The sequence below is a fragment of the Cervus elaphus genome, chromosome 27 (genome assembly GCF_910594005.1).
Source record: "Cervus elaphus chromosome 27, mCerEla1.1, whole genome shotgun sequence".
Taxonomy (NCBI): domain Eukaryota; kingdom Metazoa; phylum Chordata; class Mammalia; order Artiodactyla; family Cervidae; genus Cervus; species Cervus elaphus.
Window position 1 is genome coordinate 35,784,510 of NC_057841.1, and position 19,919 is coordinate 35,804,428.

The 19,919-nt window shown below is 40.5% G+C and overlaps 1 protein-coding gene and 1 non-coding gene across 7 annotated transcripts in view; one reads left to right on the top strand and one right to left on the bottom strand.

The window, feature by feature from the left end:
• Positions 1 to 19,919, top strand: part of OSBPL1A (oxysterol binding protein like 1A) — a 213,259-nt gene that overhangs the window by 154,443 nt on the left and 38,897 nt on the right. The window lies entirely within an intron of this gene.
• On the bottom strand, positions 11,280 to 11,386 carry LOC122685066. Its single transcript, XR_006338240.1, has one exon. It is a non-coding gene; the product is annotated as a U6 spliceosomal RNA (small nuclear RNA).

Below are 19,919 nucleotides of genomic sequence, written 5' to 3' on the forward strand. Positions count from 1 at the left end.
GGGTGGGGAAGATCCCCTGGAGGAGGGCTTGGCGACCCACTCCAGTATTCTTGCCTGGGAAACTCCATGGACAGAGGAGCCTGGTGCACTACGGTCCATAGGGTCACAAAGAGTCAGACACGACTGAAGCATGCAGGTTCTATGCCCTCTGAATCAGTTACTCCCTGACTCAGAGAAGTTGTTTGCTCTGGAAAGCAGAGGACTGTAATTAAAGAAAAAAGAGGTATCCCTAGAAGCTCACACAGCTCTCCTGTGGGGCCTCGCTCATTAACAAACCAGACCCCAGCCTGTGTCACCAGCCTGAGCGAGAAGAGCGCTCGGGACCAGGAAACAGGAAACAGCTCAAGGAGCATCAGTCGAGACAGAAGGTGCTGGATCCTCTAAAGAGAGGCCCGCAGCACCAGGGCCCCGCTGGGCTGCAGCCTGGGCAGACTGCCCACAATCCTGTCTCTGGAACCACAGGTCTCTGTCATCAGAGGACACGGAGATTGGCAAGTTGGATGACAGTGGCTAATGCTGAGGAGTAAGAGCCAGCAGGCCACTCCGATTCCATGCGACACCTGTCTCTCCAGCAAAAACACATTAGGAGATTCCTTGACCAGGAGAAGGGATTGCCAGCTTGGCAGATGGGGGTTAGTCAACCAGCAAAGAGAGTTCAGAAGATAACCTGAAACAATAAGCAAAACTTTATCTAGGATAAGAAGCTGGCAGGCTGCGGTCACTTGGGGTTATGTTAGGAAGGGGGTAAAAAGGCGGCGTGAGTCAAGATTTGTAATAATTATCTTCACAAACCAAAGTGGACTTGCTGAACTTACTGCCAGGAGTGACTCTAGGAAAATGGAGGCATCTTTGTGTTTTTTTTTTTTAAGGCTTCCTGAGGGTTTCTTTTTCTTTTCTTTAATATTTATGTGTTTGGTTGCATCAGGTCTTACTTGTGGCACTTAGGATCTGTCGTTGCAGACCAGCTCTCTACTTGTGGCACTTGGGCTTAGTTGTCCCAGGGCATGGGGGATCCTAGCTCCCCGACGAGGGATTGAACCTGTGACCCTGTATTACAAGGCGGATTCTTGACCACTGAGGATGTCCTGGAGGCATCTTTCTAGAGAACTCACCTCTTCCCAACCAGTTTTAAAAAGTCAGTTAAAAGGAGTTGCTCTTTTGAAAGAAAGAGCTGAGGCTTAGATGCCCACAGGCCCATCTTCTGATCTTGCCCCTGACCCCTAAAACGCCTCTTTGGGGCTTGGGGATCTATAAAACACAGTTGGAAAAACACAGACTCTTTCCAGTAACACTTGATCATGCTTAGGATTTCTAAGCGAAATACTTAACAATTAAAGTCATAATTTTGGGACTTCCCAGGTGCCTTTGCAGGAGACACAAGAGACACGGGTTCGATCCTTGGGTCGGGAACATCTCCTGGAGAAGGAAATGGTAGTATTCTTACCTAGAGAATCCCATGGACAGAGGAGCCTGGTGGGCTGCAGTCCGTGGGGTCGCAAAGGGTCGGACACGACTGAGCAACTTAGCACACAGCATGAGCAGATTTTAATTCTTTGGTCTCATTTGCTTTGATATTAGTCAGTTGGATTTTTCTTCAGCAGCTCTTTAAAAGTGTGTGTGTGTGTGTGTGTGTGTGTGTGTAGAGATGATTGTCTTTAAAAATATTTAATTGATGATTCATGTGGTTCAAAATTCAGAAATGTAATAGGGTATATTTTGCAAGTTAGTATCCACTTTTTAAACTAGCCACTCCTCTGCCTTTTCCCAAGTGCAACCATTAATACATACAATTTTGTTTTTTCACACTAATGATAGAAAATGCAGTCATACAGTTCTTGCCCTTGCTTTTTAAAAATAATATATGTACCAAATTATTTGTTTGACAAATACATTTCGAGCTACTATTAATGCCACATTCTAGTCGAAGTGCTGAGGTTACAGTAATGAACAAGCCAAGCTGCTGTTCTGTTGAAGTGCCCATTTCTGAATTGAGGGAGGTTGAGAATCTTTCTGTGATCTATCTGTACTTTTTTCCTGTGAATTGCTAGTACATCTTGCCCATTTTTTCTAGGAGTGTTCAACTTACTAATTTTTAGCTGCTTTATAATACCATTACTAGCTTTTTGTATGTGATACAAGTTGAAAATATTTTTTTCCAGGTTTGTCAAAAGGGAAGATAATTCTTAGAAAAATCTCTAATTCCTCCCACATAGCAGATAATTACCATGTAATTCTTATCACCATATGCCCTTTGAAAAAAAAAATGACCTAGAAAAGTGTAGCTATTAAGAGCTACTTGGGTTTGATTTCATATCTACCACATTCCTGACTGTAAGCAAGTTGTAATCACTTTGAAACCCAACTTCTTCTGTAAAAGGGATGTAATAACAGGACCTACCTTGTTGGGTTGTTGTGGTAATTAAATGAGATAATCTATGCAAAGGAGTCATAGTGATTTTAACTCATTAAATCTCAGGTGCTGTTATTAGTAGAAAACTGATAAACCTTAAGCAAAAGTAAATAAATGGAATTTTTTTTTGTTTGTTTGTTTCTTGTAGCTCATAAGAAAAGGACTTTGGATGGGTTGTAGAAGTTTACTTTGGCCTTTGAAATTTGGGAAACAGGTTGCTGTTGTTCAGTAGCTAAGTCACTTTTGACTCTTTGCGACCCCATGGACTGCAGCACACCAGGCTTCCCTGTCCTTCACCATCTCCCAGAGTTTTCGCAAACTCGTATCCATTGAGCTGGTGATGCCATCCAACCATCTCATCCTCTGTCGCCCTCTTCTCCCCCTGCTCTCTATCTTTTCCAGCATCAGGGTCTTTTCCAGTGAGTCAGCTCTTAGTATCAAATGGCCAGAGTATTGGAACTTCAGCTTCAGCATCAGTCCTTCCAGTGAATATTCAGGGAAACAGGTAGCTAAAATAAAAGTGTTCATTTCGAAATAACGATTATTTTCTTTTGAATGTGAAATAAGGAAAACTATCTCTTATGGTTGCTTTTCATTATATTTTATAAGGACATTTTAAAGTAATGGTTACATCTAAACATAGTTTTTCTTCATTAAGATTACAAAGGTGTGGCTGGTTGTAAGCGTATGTTGTCAGAAGTGTAAACAAGAGGTGACTAGAGGCTTGAAGCGCTGTTATTCATTCCTTAGTCCCTTGATACTACCTTCCCCATGCAGAGGTCTCATTACTTCTCTTTTCGATCCCTAGGATTCTTGAATCTCTTAGGTAAATATCGATTTTCTATTTCAAGTTTGCTTTATATGCACTTATAATCCTCAGAATGTCAGAAGAAAGAAGAAATTAAATATTTAATAAAATGTATTTCCTTGCTTGGCATCTTACTGTATTTGAAGATGTACCCTCTTTCTCTTCCATATACATAAGCACAAGGTTCTGAGTGCCTGGGAGATAGTCAGTGTAGCTTAGTCTTTTAATGGTCTGCCTTATTCTGTTTACTCTGCCCATTTCTTAATTATGGTAATTCATAGACTGGGCATCTTAGCTTTTGATGGCCTGTGGGATTTGGTCTTTACAAATACATCGAAGTGTCTCCCATTGGAGCAGTGCCAACCTGAATTTTGCCTGAAGGAGAAAACAGCCTCAGGGGACATAGAGTTCTTCTGTATTGTTTGCTGTGCTTGTTAACACAGAAAGATTTTCCTATTTTAGGTAGCACCACATAAAATAATAATAAGTTTTTATTGTTGTTGAATCTCTGTCGTGTCTGACTCTTTGTGACACCATGGACTGTAGCCTGTCAGGCTACTCTGCCCGTGCAAGAATATTGGAGTGGGTTGCTATTTCTTTCTCCAGGGGATCTTCCCAGCCCAGGGATCAAACCCCAGCCTCCTGCATTGCAGGCGACTCTTTACCATCTGAGCTACCAGGGATGTCAGTAAGGATTTGCAAGATGTAAATTAGGAAAGTTACTATTTTCAAAACAAAAAGATCCTTTAACCATTTCTTTGCTTTGTACCATTAAAATCTTTAGAAAATGTGGTTCTTGCACAACTCTACAGAGCACATTCAGGGCTTGTAGAACATGACAGATCCTATTCATGGGGTACAGCCTGTTGTTGAGTCGTGTTGATGCAGTACCATGCTCAGCCAGGATTTGAAGTCTAAGCATGAGCTGCCATTCTGCCGTAGTGAGTATTCTCAGAGCCAATTCCTTGCTCTTCTGGAAATGACTCACATTAATTACACATCCTGGTTCTCAAGCAGGAAGCGTTGCCCCTGCATCTGACAAATGTGGGAAGCGTAGATGACTGTCATAGATCTGCATGCTGTGACGATATGTGGGGAATGTAATATGACTTGTGCTAGAGCAAGTACAGCCAGTGGTAAGAGACGGAGCCTGGTGTCCTGCTAGCGCTGGAGTGAAGCAGTGTGCTTCTGGGCTGTCAGAAAGCCCAGTTTTAGCAAGACTGGCTGGGTGAACCAAGTAGATTGTTCTTGAACCATAGAACCTTCACAATGTTGTCTTGCTTTTGTGCTTTGATGTTTTGGGTCTTTGAGTCCCTTAAGTAGATTGTGAAAAATTCTAGTAGGTGAAAGTGTACCAAGATGATAAAATAGTCGAGAACTGTCAACATAGTGCACTTTCCTTCTGCATCTGGTTCTGGCTATATGACATAGCATAGCTTTGTGGCTCTGGTTAGCATTTAGCCCGTCCATGCTGCATCTCTGACTTGAGCAACACCTCACAAAAGCTCAGTCCAAAAGCAAGATGTTAGAACCGAGGTCTGACTGTTGGCTAGAGCCACTGTCTTCTGGCTGTATTGTGTCAACTTCAGACCCACAGAGCTTCTGCATCTTCAGATGCATAATATTAATGGCCCCAACGTACATTTGCATTATAAATTGACGTATATAAAATACTTTAACAAACTCCATAGCTTTCAATTCTCAGAATAGCTCTGAGTCATAGGTAGGGCAATTATTATTATATCCTCAGTTCTACAGATGAACAGATTGAAGCACAGAAAGTTTAGTTGACTTGCCCAAGATCACTTAGCAAATAAGTGATAGGACCTGCAGGCAAGCCAGATATTCTGACTTCAGAGCCTCCGTTCTTTTCTTAAAATTTAGAGTCTTCATAGATGTTTAGAATAACAGAGATTTATATGCCTAGGCAAATTCCTGGATTGATATTCTGAAATGTAAAACAGTCTGTCCCAGCTTTTAATTAATGCAGTTCTGTTTTGTTTCTTTTATGTAATAATTTGCAGAGAATTAACATCATAGTCCCAGAGAGTTTATTAATCACCCATCTGCTGTTGGCTCAGAGTTAGGCACTATTACTAATTACAGTGGACATGGAATGTGTTTTCTGGGCCTTTGTACATTTCCACTTGTATTAACATGAGTATACAAAAGAACACATGAACGCATTGAAAATTCTGCCAACTTCAAACAGATATAAAAATTTCTCTTCCTATAATCTCTATTGTCTACTAGCTTCCTACCAAAGTAGAATATTCCAAAGGATGTAGGAATGATTAAAGGTGTAATGTTCCATGGAAATTGTTCCTCTTCAATAACTGTGCGTTCTCTTTTTATAAGTGAAGACCAAGATTTTTGGCTTTTTTCCCAGGATTATGATTGACATTATCTTACTGGAAAGAACAAGAAAATCTCAGAAGGTGAGGTAGACTTCTTCCTTCTGACTGTTGTGTTTTAGGACACTATGTAACCTTTATTAGCAGAAGAAACCTTCTTAATAAAGAGAGGAATACTGTTCTTTGCAGTACGGGAATCTTACTGGGCTCCGAGAAACCAGAAAGGAAACTGGCGTGTAAGTCAAATGACGTCCATGGAGGTGTGACGTGTCGCAGAGCAGGAAGGAACCAGAAATTCAGCTCTCCTTAGAAATTCTATCCCTCTGATGGGTAAGCAGTCAAAAAGATCTCAGGTCGCTCTAAAAGGAAGTTAAATCAGGCTATTGAACTGGCTAAAGCAGATCACAAACTGTTATATTTATTCTAGAAAAGCGCATGTGGTTTAAAGGCCAGCTTCTCTCTAAACCGAAGGGCTGGTTCCTGGGTATGTTTTCATCAGTCCATGTTGGCTTGGCAATGTGATGATTCTGTAGGCTTTCCTCTTAATCCAGTAATGGTATTATAAAGTTCAGAGCCTCAGAATGAGGCAGAGTCGCGTTTGCAGAGGGATACTTAACTATCCAGTGCGTATGTGCTCCTCTGTGTGTCTCCTCTTTGTGTTGGCCACAGTTTGCATAGTCTCCAGACTCTTGTTTTGGGGAATCTGAAGGCCTTGACTGCAGTGTCCAGGTGACACGCAGCCTGTTAGACACAGCTTTGCTCCTGACTTGTGTTCAGGTATCAGCCGTTGCCGTCGGCGCTCAGGGCTACTCCGGGGTCTTGCCATATCTCACACTGCCTGCTGCCAGACTCCTAGGCCAGCTGGAGCACACCCGGGTAGAGTCCAAGAAACTCCTGTTACAGTCAGGAAAGGCTGCTTCCCCGTTTCCTGCCAGCAAAATTACTGGCAGCAAAACAGTTTTAGATCCTTTCTGGAATGTGGGAAGGTGTGAGTGGAAGGTTTCGTGCTCTCCGCCTCTGTGCTCCGTAGCTGGCCACACTGCAGGAGGGCTTAGGGCAGCCTTTCAGGTGAGACAAGGACGAAGAAACTGGCTCTGACTTGTGCTGCGCGCAGCCTGCATTTTGTCTGTGTTCTCCGTCATCAAGACCATTTCCTTTAGGTCTTAGATGACCTTATCATGACCTGCTCTCTGTACTTTCATTAGTTTACACCTGTTCCAGCCCCCTCATTGCATGAAGTGTCAGTTAACTCTTTGAGATAAGGTGAGCAGAGAATACATACTCTGTCCCTAAGTTAAGTGAGGTCTGCCTTAACTTAGTGTGTCTTGCCTTCTTGCCAACTGTGCCAAGCACCATTCAGTAGGCTCGACGTGACAAGATCCTGTTGCCCAAGGGGCCAGCTTCTCTCTAAACTGAAGGACTGCTTCCTGGGTATGTGTGCATCAGTCCATGTTGGCTTGGCAGTGTGATGTTTCTGTAGGCTTTCCTCTTAATCTGGTAAAGGTAATAAACTAACAAGAATAGGAAGTCAATTTACTATGTTACTGAAGTTGGACAAAGAATTCTAAATTTTAGAAAGCCAATATGGAAAGCAGTTTGAAATTTTAAATATGCATTTTAACTTATTAAAATCAAAATAAGTAATAGCTCTTATTAAACAAGGCCATAAAATCACCTTCATCTCCTTGCTATATAGAGCCAGATTTATTAAGTGACAATTATAGGCTTTTCATAATGTAAGAGATCAAAATGAAAAATAATCTTTAAAATACACTGCAAAACCAGATAGCAATATCAGATAATTACTTAAAGTTACCACAGTAAGCTTAAAATAGGAAACCAAGTTGTCGGACTTTTAAAAATATGCATAGTCCCTGAAAAGGCACTGGACTAGTCTTAGGGATCTCATCTTAGACTTGCACGGACTTTCTTCTAAGACTAAAGGCTGATTTTATTTGAAGATGTCTAGGAGCAGATTAAATACCCAGCTGCCCACCCAACCCCCTGACCTACATGTCTGACTCAGCCCCAAGTTCGGTGCTGATTCTAGGTATGCAGAGACAACTTGCAATTCCCCTATTTGTCCAAATTCAAGTCTGGAAGTTGGTAGAAGGTACATTACAATATCAGTCATGCAAGAAAAAGTTGTAAGCGATAGGGTCTCTTTTTAAGACTCATCCAAGCTTGCTTCTGTTGAAATGGAGATAGACAGATTTTAGGAATTTCATTGTATTGTATAGGTATATTTTAGTTATTTTGTGTTGATACTAATATATTACACTTATGAAATGTTTCATATAAATAAAATGCCTTTGAAGATCTTACACCTCCACATATATTATAAGTACAACTTTATTTACTCTTCCATGACTGAAGAATGATAGCATTTTTGAGACTATGGACATAAATCAACTTTGGAGGGCAAACATTGTTTTCCTTGGTTTAATGAAAGCATCATTTTCATGATGATAAAACCAGATTGCATCAACTTAAGCTGAAATTCTTTGAGTTGCAAGACCAGAGAAACTTGTTTTATACCCAGATTTAATTGTTAAAGTATTGAAACAGAATCCAGAAATGAAATAACATTTTGAAACTGAAGTATCTCACCTGTGAACATTCTTGAGTATTTTGTGATCCAGCCTCCTCTTAGTCACAAAATCAATTATGGTAGTTGAAATTCAATCCATATTTATTGAATCAATTTTTTTTTAATTGACTTGTTCTAAACTTTCCTAAAGATACCCTGTGGAAAGCGGAGGGCCTCTTTCCTGACTGTCTATGCCAGTGCTTCTATAAAATAGTCTCTTGACCATTGTTGGGGGGAGGGGGTCCCCTAGGACCCTTTTAGGGAGAACCACAAGGTTAAAACAAGCTTCTTAATATTACTAAGATATTAGCCTTTTTAAAAAAAAATTATTATCCACTAATAAGCATACAGTGCAGTTTTTTAGATACTACGTGATGATGCAACATCACTGATTCAGTGCAGGCACAGTTATGAGCAACAAGCTATCTTCTGTAAAACCAGACATTAAAGGGACTGCGAAAGTGTTTAATAATGTCACTCTTCTTACTAAGGTATTTTTGTTTTGGACAGTACAGTTACTTTTTTTCATAAAAATGTAATTTAAGTTAGCATATTTATTTTAATGTTATTAATAAGAAAAATTTGTGGTTTTTTTTTTTTCTGATACAGTAAGTAGTGATAGATGTAATCTACAATAAAAGAATACTCTTTGGGACCACAAATAATTTTTAAGAATTAAATAGATCTTAACACCAAAAAGTTTGGGAAACCAACAAGTTACAGTATAGTTTCTTTTTGCTTCTTTGTTGAAGCAAAATTAGCATACTTTGAAATTCAAGCTCTTAAATATACAATTTGATGAGTTTTGGCAAATTCATATATTCATGTAACAAACCCTCCCTCCCCCCATCAAGATATAGATTGTTTCCATTACTCCGGAAAGCTCCCTGTAACTTCCCGTCACACCCCGCCCCTCCCCGCCACACCACCCATAACCACCCTATGTTCTCATTTCTGTCACGATAGATTCAGTTCAGTCGCTCAGTCGTGTCCAACTCTTTTCGACCCCATGAATCGCAGCACGCCAGGCCTCCCTGTCCATCACCAACTCCTGGAGTTTACCCAAGCTCATGTCCATCGAGTCGGTGATGCCATCCAGCCATCTCATCCTCTGTCATCCCCTTCTCCTCCTGCCCCCAATCCCTCCCAGGATCAGGGTCTTTTCCAATGAGTCAACTCTTCGCATGAGGTGGCCAGAGTATTGGAGTTTCAGCTTCAGCATCAGTCCTTCCAGTGAATACCCAGGGCTGATCTCCTTTAGGATGGACTGGTTGGACCTCCTTGCAGTCCAAGGGACTCTCAAGAGTCTTCTCCAACACCACAGTTCAAAAGCATCAATTTTTCGGTGCTCAGCTTTCTTCACAGTCCAACTCTCACATCCATACATGACCACTGGAAAAACCATAGCCTTGACTAGAGGGACCTTTGTTGGCAAAGTAATGTCTCTGCTTTTTAATATGCTATCTAGGTTGGTCATAACTTTCCTTCCAAGGAGTAAGCGTCTTTTAATTTCATGGCTGCAGTCACCATCTGCAGTGATTTTGGATCCCAAAAAAGTCTGACACTGCTTCCACTCTTTCCCCATCTATTTGCCATGAAGTGATGGGACCAGATGCCATGATCTTAGTTTACTGAATGTTAAGCTTTAAGCCAACTTTTTCACTCTCCTCTTTCACTTTCATCAAGAGGCTCTTTAGTTCCTCTTCACTCTCTGCCGTAAGGGTGGTGTCATCTGCATATCTGAGGTTATTGATATTTGTCCCGGCAATCTTGATTCCAGCTTGTGCTCCTTCCAGCCCAGCGTTCCTCATGATGTACTCTGCATATAAGTTAAATAAGGAGGGTGACACTATACAGCCTTGACATACTCCTTTTCCTATTTGGAACCAGTCTGTTTGTCCATGCTGGTTCTAACTGTTGCTTCTTGACCTGCATATAGGTTTCTCAAGAGGTGGGTCAGGTGGTCTGGTATTCCCATCTCTTTCAGAGTTTTCCACAGTTTATTGTGATCCACACCATAGATTAGTCTTGTCTATTATTGAACTGCATTGTGAATGGAATGTGCATGCTCTCTCTCTTGTTTTTTTAAACTTTTTGCCATGTATTGGGAGTATGGCCAGTAACAATGTGATAGTTTCAGGTAAACAGGCATGGAACTCAGCCATATGCATGTATATATATATGCATATACACATATATACATGTATGTATACACATACATACATACACATGTGTCCTTTCTTCCTCAAACTCTGGTCCCATCCAGGCTGCTGCATCACAATGAGCAGAGCTCCAGGTGCTGCACAGTAGGTCCTTGTTGGTGATTCATTTGAAACACAGCGATGTGTTGCATGTAATCTTTTTTAGCATGGCTTTAATCGCTCAGTGTTTCTGAGAGTCATCCGTGTCATGTGTATCAGTGTTCAGGTTTTTTAATGCTGAGTGATAATGCCATCATTTGAATATGCAACGGTTTGTTTCTCTGTATCCCTGTTAATGAACATTTGGGCTTTTCTCACTTGGGAGTTTTATTGAATAAGGCTGCTTTAAGCATTCTTATACACGTCTTCTTTATGGACAGTTTTTCACTTTGTTATGTAGGAGTAGCATATAGGGGTTCTAGAGAGGGTGTGTATTTAGCTACAGAAAGTTACTGTAATGTTTGCCAAAGTCAATGCAACATTTCTCTGTATGTGAGAATTTCGGTTACTCTGCAACCTCACCAACATTTGATGCTTTACGGGTATAACAGAGTCGCATCCTGGTTTTAATTTACGTTTTGTAAATGATTTTGAGCACTTACACATGCATTTTTGAGTCAGTTTTAAAGTTTTCTTTGGGAAGTGCCTGCGGGTTATGCCCATTTTAAATTGGGTTGTATGTCTTTGTATTATTGATTTGTAGGAACTCTTTCTATATTTTGGATATAATTCTTTTTTTTAATTTTTAAAATTAATTTTTAGTGAAATATAGTTGCTTTACAGTGTTGTGTTTCTGCTGTGTAGCAAAGTGAATCAGCTATATGTTTACATATATCCCCTCTCTTTTGGATTTCCTTCCCATTTGGGTATAGTAGGTTGTTCTGTATAATAGATTCTCGTTAATTATCAATTTTATAAATATGTGGAACACCTCATGACTTTGTGTGTTATCCTTGAGCCGAGTCCATGCTAATCTTCTCTGTATCACTCCAAATTGAGTATATATGCTGCTGAAGCGAGCACTGGATGTAATCCTTTATCAAATATATGTTCAGTTCAGTTTAGTCGCTCAGTTGTGTCTGACTCTTTGCAACCCCATGGGATGCAGCACGCCAGGCGTCCCTGTCCATCACCAACTCCCGGAGTTTACCCAGGCTCATGTCCATCGAGTCGGTGACGCCATCCAACCATCTCATCCTCCATCGTCCCCTTCTCCTCCGGCCTTCACTCCTTCCCAGCATCAGGGTCTTTTCCAGTGAGTCAGTTCTTCACATCAGGTGGCCAAAGTATTGAAGTTTCAGCTTCAGCATCAGTCCTTCCAATGAATGTTCAGGACTTATTTCCTTTAGGATTGACATATGTAGCATGTATTTTTTTCTCTGAGTTGATAGCTTACCTTTCCATTGCCTTAATAATAAATAGACATCTTAATACCTTCTTTGAACAGAAGTTTTTAGTTTTATGAAATCCATTTTACAACTTTTCTCTTTTATGTTAGGGCTTTTTTGTGTCCACTCTAAGAAATCTTTCCCTCTGCCTCCCCCAAAATATTAACCATTGTCCTTGGTTCTCTCTAGTATCATTAATGATGTGTGTTCTTCAAGTTAGCTTCATCAGTATCTTTTAATGAGAATAACATAACAGTTTGAGAGTAAATAAATAGCCCTTTTTGGTTGCTATTGAAAAATTATAGGACAAATGGATTGTGGGACTCAACCTAGAGCCCTAGTTCATAGAAAACCAACTGGCATAAAATCTCAACACCATTTACTGAGTACCTGCCGTGTTCCAACCACAGGTTCAACAGAGTTTAGAATCTCATGTAATAAAGTTTAAGTTAATAAGAGTGTTGTGTTTTTTATGGTTCTTTGTGCTGACCAGGAGGAGGACAGGATAGAGAGGAGTGATGCATTTCCAAAAATGGAAACTGATACTTTTTAACTAACTTTTAAGTAAGAGTATCTTTTTGCATTACTGTTGAGATTACTAGGCTTTTCTGCCCATTATTTTCTTTCAACCTTTATAAAAGATTTGCAAATTGTACCCCAGATGAACTATGTAAGATTCATAATTTGTGAAAATGAGGCTTTTAATTACTTTGATGATTTACTCTTGTAGCGTCATTTTGAAATCTAGTCTTCAATTTTTTTAATATGATTTTATTTTGCAGTTTATTCCTAATGGCTTCCTTGTTTGGAAGACTTTCATTTTGGGTGTTTAGCAAACATCAGTAGTGCAATAAAAATTACAAATGGTTAGTTTCAAATACAAGCTGTGTTCATTAGGGTTATATTTAAATTGGTGGAAGGGAAGATTTGGGGGAAAAGAGAAGAAAAATTCTGATAGTTGAAAAGTAGAAGTGATAAGCACCTAATAATTGGAAGAAGATATACACACATAAGTATAAACACCTAATACCTGTGTAAGTGTACACATACACGTTTTCAGTGTTACAGTTATACATGTATTAAAGTCTGCTTCTCTATGAAATTATTTTCTTAGATTTTTAGTTCTTAGGATTCCTTTGATCTTGAATCAAAGGTTAGAATTAGATTGTTTTATGCTTGTCTAAATATCCTAATGAATATTCTGCTAAAAATGGCGATTCCTTCAGAAGATTTAAGAAATGGAACTGAAAATGTATGTTAAGGAATTTGGTTTTGAAAATGTTTTCTTAAGAGATGACTTAAAGGCAGAAAATTTGATTATCTGTGTTCTTCATGCCTCACTTACCACTTATCCATATCTTTCATTTTTTCGCTGGTTTTCTTTTTGTTGCCCATTTTAACTTGAGAGATGTTAGGTAAAACACTCAGCACCTGTTACCATGCAAAATACTCTGCCATGTGGGGCATGCAGAAGAGAATAAGACATAGTCCCTGACCTCAGGGGAACCGCAGTCTCTAGTGAGTGACAGATGTGTACAGAAATAACAGGATATGAAGGAGGATAGGGAAAATTAAGAACTGTGGAATTTAAGCATACCATGGAACACCAACCAACCTCATTTCTTGAAATTAGCACATTGGAGTGCGTTTAAAATCACATTACTTAGAGATGGCCAGCAAACACATGAGCATCTCTCATTATTAAAGAAATGCAAATCAAAACTGCAGTGAGTTATCACCTCACTACCCGTCAGAAGAGCCATCATCAGAAAATCTACAAACAATAAATGAGGGAGACGGTGTGAAGGAAAGGGGACCCTCTTGCACTGTTGGTGGGAATGTAAATAGATAACAGCCACTTTGGAGAACAGTATGGAGATTCCTTAAAACTCTAGGCATAAAACTACCATCTGACCCAGCAATCCCACTACTGGACATATACCCTGAGAAAACCATAATTGAAAATTGACATATGTACCACAGCGCTTTTTGCAGCACTATTTACAATAACTGGGACATGGAAGCAACCTAGATGTCCATTGACAGATGAAATAGATGAGGAAGTTGTGGTATATGTGGGATATTACTCAGTCATAAAAAGGAACAAATTTGAGTCCGTTCTAGTGAGGTGAATAACCTGGAGCCTGTTATACAGAGTGAAGTAAGTCAGAAAGAGAAAAACAAATATTATATATTAATGCATACATATGGAATCTAGAAAAATGGTACTGATGAACCTATTTGCAGGGCAGGAATACAGATGCAGACATAGAGAACCGACTTTGGACACAGGGGAAAAGGAACGAGAGGATGGGATGAATTGAGCGAGGACCATTGAAACATATACATTACCATATGTAAAATAACTCGCTAATGGGAAGTTTCTGTATAACACAGGGAGCTCAACCCTGAACCATTTTTTTAGATTCAACACATAGGCGACATCATCTGTATAGGTCTTCCTGTCTGACTTCACTCAGGAGGACCATCTCTGGGTCCATCTCGGATATCCCTTTTCTTACTGCAGATGTAGCTGCCACCTGAAATAGATCAGCCATCCCAGTCACCCCGCTGGAGATTAGCCCCAGGTTAAGGGAATGGCTACCCAGTCCAGTATTCTGGCCTGGAGAATTCCAGGGACTGTATAGTCAAAGGGGTCGCAAGAGGTTAACTGAGCAACTTTCACTTTCATGCGGGAAGGCAGGGGTGTGGGCTGCAGCCCTGGATCCCTTCCCATGTGTCTTTCCTGCCCTTGTGTGAGGGCCTGCACCCGAATGTGCTGGCATTCCCGTGGGGCACATCCGTGCCCATTCCGAAGACCCGGAGGAGCTCAGTGGCCTGGTGAAGACAGAAGCATCTCCCAGAGGTGTGGGGGCCTGGTGGTCTGAACTTGCACAGTGTGTTCAGAGCGAGGGGAACCCAGCGCAGCCTTTGTGAGTCACACTTCACGTTAACTTGGGTCAGCTGGGGCTCTGTGTACATGCTGTGATGCAGGGCGTGGTGTCGGGGCAGCACGGAGATGAAGCGACTGGGACGGGACCTTCCCTTAGAGACCAGTCATTGTACCCTTGTGTCCACAGTCAGAGTGGCATGTGTATGGTTGAAAATAGAACCGGGCTGCATCGCTCTCAGTCCCTGGTACAGGGTGTTTTCTCTCTGTGTGAAGGGAAAAAGGAAGCATAGAATTCAGGATAATGACTCTCAGATAAACTCGAAGGCAAGAGAATGATTGATCTGTGTGCGCAGCCTGGAAACTCTGAGGCCTGCTCTCCATGGTTCTGATTTCTGCCTGGAGTAACGCCGCCTCATCCAAGATCAGTAGGGAATTCTTATTATTCTTCCCTACCCCTGCGTGGAAGGAGTGAACATTTAAAATATAGAAACATACCCTTTTAAGTACAAATCATTTTTTTAAAACTTTAATCTACCTAATTAAAAAAAATCCATTCCCTCTGCTTCTTTAGATAATACTGCAGATTTCACGTACTCTTAATGATTGGGCTATGGACTGTTTTGCTTCTCATTGACTTTAGACTCATGTAAGTGAGTAATTTTGTGCTCCGCTCTACAATCTGAGAGCAATTCTAGCCTTTTGTGTTTAGAAGTAATCATGGAAATCCATTATGTCCAATAGTTGACACAGGTGATTTTTGAGCATTTGAAATGTGTCTAGTGTGACCAAGAAACAGTCTTTAGTCTTATTTAATTTTAATAAGGATAGGTTTTATTGTGTTAATTTCATAATATAGTTTGTAAAAGTGAAGCAGTACAAAGTATTTTGCCATTAAACATAACATTACTGCTTTGGTAAGACTACATTTCACTTTGTTAAAAATGTGGTAGCTAAATTGAGATGTGCTCTGAGTGTAAAATCAACACTGGATTTTGAAGACATGGTGTGGGGAGAAGTATAAAATATCTCACTAATATTTTTATATTGATTACATTTGAAATGCTAATATTTTGGACCCTATTGGGTTAAATCAAATATATTATTAAAATTAATTTATCTTGTTGCTTTTTTTTTTAAAAGACACTACAAAGTTTAAAAATCTGTGAAACTCTCATATTTCTGTGATACAGTATACAGTATGTGTTAGTTGCTCAGTCGTGTCCAGCTTCTCTGCAACCCCATGGACCGTAGCCCGCCAAGTTGCTCTTTCCGTGGAATTTTCCAGGCAAGAATACTGGAGTGGGTAGTCATTCTCTTCTCTAGGGAATCTTCCTGCCAGGGATTGAACCCAGGTCTCCTGCATTGCAGGCGAATTCTTTACGATCTGAGCCACTGGGGAAGCCCCATTTCTATGGTAAGTCCCTCAGCTTTGGCACTGCTGACATTCAGTTCAGTTCAGTCGCTCAGTCGTGTTCGACTCTGCGACCCTGTGAACCGCAGCATGCCAGGCCTCCCTGTCCATCACCAACTCCCGGAGCTTACCCAAGCTCATGTCCATCGAGTCAGTGATGTCATCCAACCATCTCATCCTCTGTCGTCCCCTTCTTCTCCTGCCCTCAATCCCTCCCAGCATCAGGGTCTTTTCCAGTGAGTGAGCTCTTTGCACCAGGTGGCCAAAGTATTGGAGTTTCAGCCTCAACATCAGTCCTTCCAATGAACACTCAGGACTGATCTCCTTTAGGATGGACTGGTTGGATCTCCTTGCAGTCCAAGGGACTCTCAAGAGTCTTCTCCAACACCACAGTTCAAAAGCATCAGTTCTTTGGCACTCAGCTTTCTTTATAGTCCAACTCTCACATCCATACATGACCACTGGAAAAACCATAGCCTTGACAAGACAGGCCTTTGTTGGCAAAGTAATGTCTCTGCTTTTTAATATGCTGTCTAGGTTGGTCATAACTTTCCTTCCAAGGAGCAAGCATCTTTTAATTTCATGGCTGCAGTCACCATCTGCAGTGATTTTGGAGCCCCCAAAACAGCCAATGCCACTGTTTCCACTGTTTCCCCATCTATTTCCCATGAAGTGATGGGACCAGATACCATGAACTTAGGTTTCTGAATGTTGAGCTTTAAGCCAACTTTTTCACTCTCCTCTTTGACCTTCATCAAGAAGCTCTTTAGAAGCTGGATAATTTTTTTGGTGTGGTGACCTGTCTTGTTCCATGTGGGATATTTAGCAACATCCCTAGACGAGCTGATGGAGACCAACTTCCCACCCAGCGCAGGAATGCCTATCAGGGCCATGACCAAAAGGGATCCTCCAGCATCTGTTTGAAGCCCTTCCTTGTTGAGATCTCTTGTCTCCCCTATTTGGAATTAACTATAAGACAGATTATGTTTTATGTTTGCTGTTATGTTGTTGTTTAGTACCTAAGTTATGACCTACTCTTTTGCGACCCCATGGACTGTAGCCCACCAGGCTCCTCTGTCCATGGGATTCTCCGGGCAAGATTACTGAAGTGGGTTGCCATTTCCTTCTCCAGGGAATCTTCCCAACCCGGGGATCAAACCTGTGTCTCCTGCATTGGCAGGTGGATTCTTTACCACTTAGCCACCAGGGAGGCTCATAGCTGTTATGTTAGCTTGTATAACATTAGGTTTGTATTATATTTACCTTAGCTGTCCTGCATCTTCCACCAGTGATCCTAGTGCTGATCTCTTGAGTAGCACAACATAAACCAAATTCTTTTAATTCAGTTCTTAATTGAAGAATAATTGCTTTACAATATTGTGTTGATTTCTGCCATACATCAACATGTATCAACCATAGGTATACACATGTCCCCTCCCTCTTGAACTTCCCTCCCACCCCATCCTACCCCCCCTAGATTCTTTATGAAAGGAATAATGTGTACCAAAAGGCCTTATAAATTTCCAAAGCGCATTCATCAAATACTTAAACCTCTACTCCAAGTAAAGCTTGGATGTCGCTTATCTCCTGCTTTCTTGCTTGCAAAATATGTCTTGTTTTTTTGTTCTTCTTGCCTTTAATTAGAATAGTAACGTATACACATATATTTAATGTAAGCATCTGTTGGGAAAGATACAATCCCTTATTCAGTTTTCACAAAACTTATTTTAGGCTCATAACTTTCTAGACATAGATTTTGTTTTTTAACAGACAAGAGATGAAAAATGTAGTTGATATGCATCTCTAAAACTGTATTATACATGCAAATGCTAGGTAATGGCAGAGATTCTACCCCTGGATTCGATTGTTCATGTCATCGAGATTGATAGTCTTAGATTGTATAGAGAATGTGATTTCAGTACCATCTGTGGCCACTTATCCAGCAGATTGGGCAGATAACAAATCTGCCAAATGAGCAGTGTATGTTCCTAAAAAAGGAAAATCAGAAGGATTCTACCACGGAGGATCTTAAAATATTATTTATTTAAAAACTTAAAATTTTAGTAACTTCTATAATTTGAAGTAGTTTATAGAATATAGATTCTATAGAAGGTAAAAATTTTAATATTTTCCCTTTTTTTAATTTATTTTAATTGGAGGATAATTACTTTACAATATAGTGATGGTTTTTGCCATACATCAACATGAATCAGCCACAGTATACACGTGTCCCCTCCATCCTGAACCCGCCCCCCCACACCTCCCTCCCGACTCCATCCCTCTAGGTCGTCCCAGAGCACCGACTTTGGGTGACCTGCTTCATACATCGAACTTTCACTGGTCATCTGTTTTACACATGGTAATGTATATGTCTCAATGCTATTCTCTCAAATTTTCTTTAATATTTTAGTTACACGGGTATGTTTCAAACAGCATTGGAAAACCAGCACCCTTGGCCATAACCTAAGGTAATGGAAAAGAAAGCGTCATTATAAGGGTGTTTCAGGAAGTTGTTCCGGGCTCCCCCTGCCCCTGCCCCGGGTAGTGCTGAGGTCTCAGGACGCCTGAGCTCAGGTGTGTTGCTCATTGGAACAGCAGACTCTTTGCCGACAACAGCCATCACCCTCTCGGCAACTTCTCAGCTCCTGCAGAGGCTTTGGGAATGTTCCTTCTCTAGAGGTTAATTTGTAAAGGATCTTCCCGTATATCCAGAATTGGTTGAGTTTGGTTCAGTATTGGTATCTCTGGGAAAGTACTGATACATGATGCACAGCCTAAATTTTGCTTTGGCTTTGGAGTTGGCATTTTCCCATTTAATTTCTTAAAACAACCTGATACTGGGTTCTCTGATGGCATTTTTGTTTCCATTATTTAATAGCTAAAGGAAAATAATTTATTGAGTATCAGAATGTGATAGGTCTGTCTTAGACCAGACAGCAGGTCAGATATGCCAGCTTGTGAAAGCACAGTGTCCCTCTGAGGTGGTTTGAGTAGCTGGACACCAACACAGGAGGGTTAGAATTCTGATCAGGACAGTTCTGAAGATGTGGGGCCAGTTGATCTGCTCTGAAACTTTTTCAGGGCCCAAAATAGCAGTGGCTAGGGATATAAGCCCAGAGTGACCCTGTTTTAGCCTTTCTATGATGATGCACATTTTTTCCAGTTTTGTTGAGAAATAATTGATATACCTCACCAAGGTTAAGGTGTACAGCACGGTGGTTTGAGTTACATGTATATTACGTTTCGCAGTATTGTGGCATGATTACCACAGTAGGTTTAGTCGTCATCCATCATCTCATATAGATAAAAGAAAAAGAGAACTTTTTTTTTCCTCCTGGTGTTGAGAACTCTAAAATCTACTTTCTTAACTTCACAATGTATCTTAATCATATCTTCCAGTGTTACCTATAGTCATGTTGTACATTACATCCATGGTACTTTATCTTATAACTGGAAGTTTGTGCATGTTGACCACCTTTCTCCATTTCTCTCCAACCACAAATCTGATCTTTTTTCTGTGAGTTTTTTGTGGTTTTTGTCATTACTATTAGATTTCACATATAAGTGAGATTGTGAAATATTTGTCTGACTTGTTTCACTTAGCATAATACCTTCAAGGTCCATTGATTTTGTTGCAAATGGTAGGGTTTCCTCATTTTTTATGGTTGAATAATATTCCTCTCTTTGTGAGTGTGTGGGTGTGTGTGTCTGTGTGAGAGAGAGAGACAGACAGAGAGAGAAATACATCTTCTTGTTCTGTTCATCTGTCAGAGGACCCGCAAGTTGTTACCATGTCTTGGCTTTCATAAATAATGCTGTTATGAACATGGGGATGTAGACATCTTTTCAAGCTAGTGTTTAATA